Here is an 8,135-nt window from a genome sequence, read left to right as displayed (position 1 = left end):
GATGTTGCCCTATAACATGTATGTCTTATTAATCCTTGTGCAAATTGGCTCTATGAGATATAGGAAGTGCTTAACTTCCTCACCAACCCACACAACACACATGCACCTTTATTCATAATATTGTTAGCCTCTCTTGCCAGGAGATTCTGAATTGTATGTTGAGGAGTGGGAGAACATGATGTTGTTTATGCTAGTTGATAACCCTGTTAGTTGACATGTTATGAATCACCACCTAAACCCTTGGGTTGGTCAGGAATACGATGAGAACGAAGGCAGCCCCGTTGTTAGGACCGTCTTGAGGCTAAACCCATGGATTTGGGCAAGTGTGTGTGGGCGACAGTAGTTAGACAACATGGGTTGCTCGTACTCGATGTCATTCCGCCACGTACTTGCCTAAACTCATGTGGTCTAGTCTACTGGCTGACCAACCTTGTTTGTTAACCCTGTTTGCTCATACATGTATGGAACCTGACACACCCTACAACCGTTGTAGCCCATCGATAACCACCTGAAGCCGATCCACCGACTCGTGAGCCGGACATGGTGGAATGAGACACTGTGGCCGAACTGTCGGCCTACGCTGGGGTGACGCGCCTCCCCGTAGTGACCGCGAGCGATCCCTTTCTTAGCACTCCCCATGTGCTTGAAGTCGGGGATGGGGAACCCGACGGGATCAAGGATCGCGGTGCCCTAGCCTCGCACGTTAAGGGGCCTTGGCATCGCAACCAGTTGAGGGCATTGATACGTGGGGTGTATCAGATTCCCCAACCTGCTGGATGAATGGACTTAACTAAGAACTTGGCTAACACGATCATATTGCATCACACTAGTTAGGGTGGCGACTCGACAGTCGAGGTCACTCTGAGGGAGTGTTGGTCACACGCGATCGTTAAATGGAGTCGCTCGAGAGAGTATTGTGGTGAGGGCATGCATCATATCATCCGTCATGCACGTGCATTAATAAGATTAGTCAGGTGTTTGTAAATGATCGCTTTTCATTAAATTCGTAATATAACTGATGCTTGTTACTACTTAAGATTAATAGAACCCACTGAGTTGATCACTCACTCTAGCTCTAGGACGGTGTTTTAAAACACCAACCAGACTCTTCAATAGGTACAGGTAATGATGAGTTCAAGGAGCTTGACGGCGTGAGTCTTGACGAGGAGGATGAGCTGTCTTACTTCTCGCTGATGGGTGGCTGTAACGCCCCGTGTTTTCAGGACCCGAGTACACGACGTGTTTCCCAAAAACTCAAGTGTTAACCTTAAAGGATGGTCAAAGTCGAGTATATATTTTTCTTTTATCTTTCATCTGAGTAAGCAGATAAGTGTAGAATGGACAAGTAAGCATAAAGGGAAGTTTCAATTTTTATTTAGAATATACAAGTGGTTGCCCATAATGACTTATATAAACCAATGTCTCCATTTTCACGAATACAAAATGAAATAATATTACATGTGAAACAAGGTAAACTGCAACAATCTTGAACTATGAAATCCTGTAGCAATCCTTAGCAGATAGAATTATGCACCCATGTCAACCATAGCCTGCTCCTCACCAATATAAGGGGCCACCTGCACTACCTGTACAGTTGTATATTTGATGGATGAGTGGCCAGCTCAGTGTGAATTCCCCTCAAGATTACACACCGCCGCATTAGGTAAGCATAGTTATAAAACAACAAAGCAATCAAAACAATACATGATGCAATCTTTTTAAATGCATGAATGCACATCGGCCTGGGGATGCACATCCATTCGGACTTGGGCTCGTCACCCATGCAAATCATTGATCTGGGAAAATCATCTAGTCGGACAGGGGTTGATAGTCGGTGGTCTGGGAGTTAGCTAAACGATACCCCGAAGATCCTAAGGGCACGTGCTACAACATCCGGATTAGCCACCTATCATCGCCAACATGCTATGGATGCATGATTAGCCAAACCGTTATTAGTTCAGTTATAATCAGCCAATTTAGGTAAGCTCAAGGTCACTACGGTGAGCTCAGAGCCCAGCGTAGGCCCACAGCTCGGGCATAGTGTCCCATTACCACCATCCCCGGCTCATGAGGCTACCACCTTAGGATGTTTAATGAAAAATTGTCGACTAGTGGTCAATCATATTACAGTATATGGGGCTTACTATCGCATGGTTGTACAGTATAAAACATCGAACTCATATAAGGCAAATACCAAAACAAACCACGTAGGCAGATATCAAAATAAGCCACACATGGCGAGTATCAAAATATGCCACATAGGGCGAATATCAAAACCATACGATAAAGACCATCCTTAAAAATCATTGGGCACAATAACCATGGATGGTAGGCTGGCTCACATCAATGATCCATCTAAACCACCACTCAATAACCACTAGATCGAAGGTCCATAGCAATCATTGTCAATCGAGTTACATCCCAAGTATGGGTGTACATTTATAAGTGGGGGTTACCCACTGATGTACCGTTTAAGTTTCATAAGCAATCCATAAATAATTCATGAACAAATATACAAGATGAACATTAAGCAGACAATATAACAATTTAATTTTCACTAGCTAACACATGTGATTATAAGAGAGAGATATCAAATATAAATTTAAATAAAAACTATAACTTAAGCTAATGAGAAGATGGAAAGCTCAAGGGGAAGAATCATTACCTTATACTTTGAATCGCCTTCTATTGTCGCTAAGTGCTTGCGCCCTTAGAGTTGTATCCTACCACAATTTACGAACTTACACAATTAGATCCAGGTTCTGCACACTACTTAGGTTTAAGATCACAACCTAGGGTTTGAGTTATCTATCTTAGGGTTTTAACGTAGAATTAGGGTTTTTAGTGTAAGATCGGGACTTCCATCCTAGGGTTTAGTCCTGAACTTAGGTTCTAGGATTTTAAATTCTAAATTGTTATTAATAATATTATTATTGTTATTATTGTGCAACAGATCGAATAGTATCCGTAATAGGAGTATTGATCCTTCCATATTCATATTTGAATGTACCCACATCATCTAACATTTTTTAAAAAAAATATATATACAGACTAATAATCTCTTAGGAAATACAAGTGACAGTAATAGAGTATTTACTAATGATAATACAATGAAGACTAATACTAATAATTATATCAATCAAGTATTATACTAATCCCATGTTAACTATTTTCTAATGCTAATAGTTATAACTATCAATAGTGAATCTGACCATGATGCTAGATACCATGATCTATCATTAAATAAATTACTACTATCTGATAATTACAATTTTATTTACAATAACTAGGTTATATAGTGGACTTTGGCCCATATTTAACTTACGGTTAGGATTTTGAGAAATGTGAGTTTACCCACTATAACATTTGATCCGTTAGTCCAATCCAAATCATGATACAAGAGGGTAGAGACTTTGTACCTAGGCGGGAGAAATGCGGCCCAACTCAACATCCAACGAGTCGACTCGGCCTAGCTGAACTTGGTCCCAACCGAGTTGACTCGGCTCAACCAACCACCCACCTACTACCTCTCTCTTTCTCTCATTCCTTTCTCTCCTCTATCACTCTCTCCTTCCTGTTTTCTTTCTCTCCCTCACCTAATGAATCAACGGAGGCCTGACCCAACAACTCGGCAGTTGCATCAGTGACTTGGTGGGATGAACTGAGTCGACTCAGCTGTAGCAATAGTCCTGAAACAGCCCCACTCTCTCCTCCTTTTCTTTGCCCTCTCTCCCTGTCTTATTCTCCTTTTCTCCTACTGCAACAACTAGCAGCTCTGCCCGATAACCCCATCGGGTCGATCCGAGTGCGGTAGCGAGCCAACGGCAAGAAGAAGGAAGGAGAAAAATGGCCCTCTCCTTCCCTCTCTCTTTTCTTTCTTTTCTTTTCTCTCCTTCTTCTCTCTCTTTTCTTCCTTTTCTTATCTCTCCTTCTTCTCTCCGTGTGTGTGCGTGAGTTGGAACTCCAGCAGCACCCAAATCGGCAGGGCCTGTAACCAGACTGAACTCGGTTCGGTCCGGTTTGGGCTGCACAACAACTGCACTCTCTCTATACTTTTTTCTTTCTCTTTTCTCACTTCCTTTTCTTCTCCTTTCTTCCCGTTTTTCCCTGTTGCAGAGTCCAGCCATCTCTGGACTCCAACACCTTGGCCGAACATGCCCTGAAAGGCACTAGCAACGGTGAAGAAGAAGGCCACCGTCAATGGCAGACTCTCTCCCGTTGCTCCTTTCTTCATTCCGGCAGCATGAGATGATCTGAATGGACCCTAGGAAGCTTATGGGTAAGCTCTTTCGAAGCTCTACGAAAGTTTGGGTGGTGGGTTTGCCAGAGGAAGGAAAACGATCGTTTTTCATGGCTGTCGTAAGAAATGGAGGCAAATCCCGTTGCTACTTGGTCTCTATGCGTCTTATGCTCGCCCCAATCCTCCTTAAGCTGTTAGATCCATGTTACACGGCCTGGATTTGGTCCAGAAAAACTACCTCTGAATCCGGTAGGCAAAATCGAACTCGCCCGTGGTTTTCTTTACTGAGGTGGAACCCGAGTTTGGACGGCTGAGATTTTTCCGTTTTGAACGGTGGAGATGCAAAGGGAAACGAGCACGCGGATCGCCTAACTGGCTGTGAGAAATGTTTCTATTTTCAGAAGTTATGTGCTTTCGGGTCCTACTTATGCTGAATCTGTGTGCTTACGTGGATGCCCCAACATGTGGAAATTATTAGGTTTTGGTTGAGCCCATGATGCTAATACGATGGACGGTTTGGATTGCCCAGATAGACCGTGCAGGTAGGCCACTGATCAAGGGAAATGGATGGTCGTCCGTCGGCTGTTGAAAATGAGGAGAGAAGGAGAGTTTTCTCCTTTTTTTTGGAAAAACACGAGTTAGAGCTCGTCTGACCGTGCAGGCAATCTGGTGGACCTCGCGTGTACACCAGTTGTGCACATGTGCACCACTATGTGGGGTCCGCAATGATGTTTGTGATAAATCCACCCCGTCTACCCCACTTGGAGGGCCTAATTAGATTCTTTTACCAAAGGTGGGGCAGATCCAAGGTCCAGGTGGGCCATACGGGTCAATTCCTAGCTCTAACGGTGGATTCTCGTCGATCTAATGGTCAGATTGTTCTGAAATTGAATGTCAACGGCTAAAATAGTCTCTAGAATTTACCAGACAATTGGGTCCACATGTTGTAGGGACATGGTGGTGGAAACCACAGTAACTTCCGGTTTCTGAATGTTTCTTCACGTTGCTGTTCAAAATAGGTGGGGTCCACCTGTGATGATCTTTCAGAGAATCCATGCCATTCACCACTTTTGTATCGCTATGTTAGTACACGAGGTCAAATATGAGACGATTTGGTTAGTCGAGTAAGTCGTATGGTGTATCCAATAGCAACCAACACTCACCGTTAAACCCCATACACGTCGCTGTGAAAATTTGAATGAATTGAGTTATTTTGTGTGAAGTCCACTTTACTACTTGTACTTGTACCATCCGCTCTGTTCACTGTGTTTAACATGCCCTGCTAGGATTAAGGTCTAAAAATGGGGCAGATTTGTTGATCGGGTGGGCCATACTATCCGATCAAGCATCGATGGTGGCATGTAGTGACATTCACTATTTACGAACTCGCCATCCATTTTTCAACCGGCATCCAACGCCCGTTATGTCGAAATGTGTCGTCTAAATGTCTTGAAATTTGGTGAACATGCATCATTTTTCGTTCTCTTTCCTGTGATCCAATTTGGGTCCCGATCTCCCGAGGATGAATAAGATGTTCTTTTAATGGCTAATATACTTCAAAATTCTAAAATAATAATTGTACACCTCTAATCAACAAGTTACCGGGCAGTTTGGACTTAGAACCTAAGATCTTCATGATGATCGGTTTACCGTGATGTTCTTGTGGCCGGTTTGGCATATCAGAATATGATGGAGGGTCAGATGACTAGTTAAAAATAAGAGAACTTGATGGTTAGCACTCTTACTATTTATATAGATGGGTATACAGTCAGTTTCGTACACAGATAAATGTACAGCGGGTTTCAGGAGGATTAGGGGTAAAGCATGTGTATCGTTATATTAGAGTGTCTTATTCACATGTGTAGGTTTCTCAAATTATAATTCTAATGATGGGTTAAGCATATTCATATGTTATGAACAAGATGAATGGATCAGAATCTTGGTCTGATAAGTGTACGGACGGATGTAGAGATCAAGCAGCTAAATTAATGTGATCTAAGGGTTGAAATTTGATGTGTACGGTTAATTTATGATAATTAGGCCTGATATAAAGTTTCACACGAAAAGGATCATGAGAACCTTGTGAGTTGGAATTCAGGGTATAGGTTGATGGCATTTTCGTAATTATTGCTGATCTAAGAGTTTTGTGAAATCTAATGGCTCCACATAGTTATAGGTGCGTTATTAAGCAATTCTTACAAAAGAATGTATATCTAAATAATTATGGATAGAGAGTTTATCCGTCGTTTCGTTCAAGGAAAAATTACTTACGTTAAATCGTGTGACGAATGGCCTTGTTTTGAAATTCAAGGGCCAGATGGCTTATCGATGGAGATTATACTAGACGATCGAGATACATAGATTGTGGGTCACTAGATGATGATGTCTAAGGTAAGTCACGTGTGTTTCTACACACATGTAGACAGATTTAGACTTCCACTGTAACACCCAAGTACTGAAAAGTACGGGGTGTTACAACAGCTCTCCATCGGCTTGATAGACAGGATTTGGATCGCTGAGCAGTGGGCTCAGCTCTATTCTTTTTGGACATATCATTCTTTTTGTGGTTTTATTGGGCAACGCCTTGTGCGACTCATCTATGTTTTTGGACCTGTATATATACTAGATCTTCTTTCATTTCAGTAGATCAGTTGTGATTATGTTTCATGTTCCAAGAAATTCCATGCTGCGCATTTAAACCTGATTAAATGTAAATTAGTAAAAATTAGCATAAGTGACACCCGAGAACTTGAGAGTCGAGTTTATGCACGACCTCCAATTTCCAGGGCGTTACATGTTTATATAGCCCAAGCATGAGACTTAACCAGATACATCCTGCTCAAAGCCCTACCAGGCCGGTCATGGGTCGGTCGAGTTGAACCCACCTGGCTTTCAGCCCTAATGTAGTCCCTCCACTTTTTCAGCTCATTTTAGTGCACGAGCCCAAAATTGTAGTATTTACAAAGCTTATGTGGACAACACTATAGAAAATACATGTTGGGGGTGGACATGGAAGGCATTATACAAAATGGTGGGGTAACTTCCTAGGGCTCATGGTGATGTTTATTTGTCATCCAACCTATTCCAATGGTTAAACAGACATGAATGAAAGAAAAGCACAAATATTAGCCTGAGTCACAAAAATCCTATAAACTTTAAGAGGTTTTCAATTTTTATTGTTTCTTGTGATATGGTCTTCTTAGCTTTTAATATGCTTTAATTTTGGGTTCATATGGACTGCAATATCCTAAAAAAAATAAAAAATAATAATAATAAATAGATGGATGGCCAGATACTCTACATACATCATGGTAGGCCCCACGGAGTATACTCACCCAAAAAAACTAATAAGAGGAACGCTCAGCTACGCACCGGTTCGCACGTCATTATGTGCGAACCTTCCTATCAACCGTCGGATAAGGTAAACGGTCTGGATAAAGGCGCTGTTAGCGCGAGCTTAAAAAAGCGAGTTTTCTTCTCTCGCACGCCTCTTCACTCACTATCCGAATGATGCGGTGAAAGCCTTTTCACATAAAATTCTTTCGCTAGGATACTTAGGTGGGTCCCACCAAGATGTTAATGATAAATCCACGCCGTCTATGCATTTTTAAAAATAATTTTATGGTATGAACCCAAAACTGAGGTAGATCAAATTTTTAAGTGGGCCACACAGTGTTGATTGAACTCTCACCATTAAAAACTTCCTGGGGCTACTAAATTTTTGAATTACGCTGATATTTGCTTTTTTTCCATCATTCAGGTTTGCATGACCTAATCTATAGGTTGGATGTCAAATAAATATCACGGTGGGCCCTAAAAAATATTTAATTGTGTGGCCCATTTGAGAATTTGATCTACCTCGGTTTTGGTTTAATACCATAAAATTATTTTAAAA

General features: G+C 41.8%; 1 long non-coding RNA gene across 1 annotated transcript; it reads right to left on the bottom strand.

Moving 5' to 3' along the window:
* Positions 1–1,338: 1,338 nt before the first annotated feature.
* Positions 1,339–3,726, bottom strand: LOC131219896 (uncharacterized). Its single transcript, XR_009158508.1, has 2 exons — positions 3,420–3,726; positions 1,339–1,586 (listed from the first exon to the last, which is right to left on the bottom strand). It is a non-coding gene; the product is annotated as an uncharacterized LOC131219896 (long non-coding RNA).
* Positions 3,727–8,135: the final 4,409 nt, after the last annotated feature.

The sequence above is a fragment of the Magnolia sinica genome, chromosome 12 (assembly GCF_029962835.1).
Source record: "Magnolia sinica isolate HGM2019 chromosome 12, MsV1, whole genome shotgun sequence".
NCBI lineage: Eukaryota > Viridiplantae > Streptophyta > Magnoliopsida > Magnoliales > Magnoliaceae > Magnolia > Magnolia sinica.
Note: the sequence above shows the minus strand (reverse complement) of the source record. Positions and strands in the feature narration are given on the sequence as shown.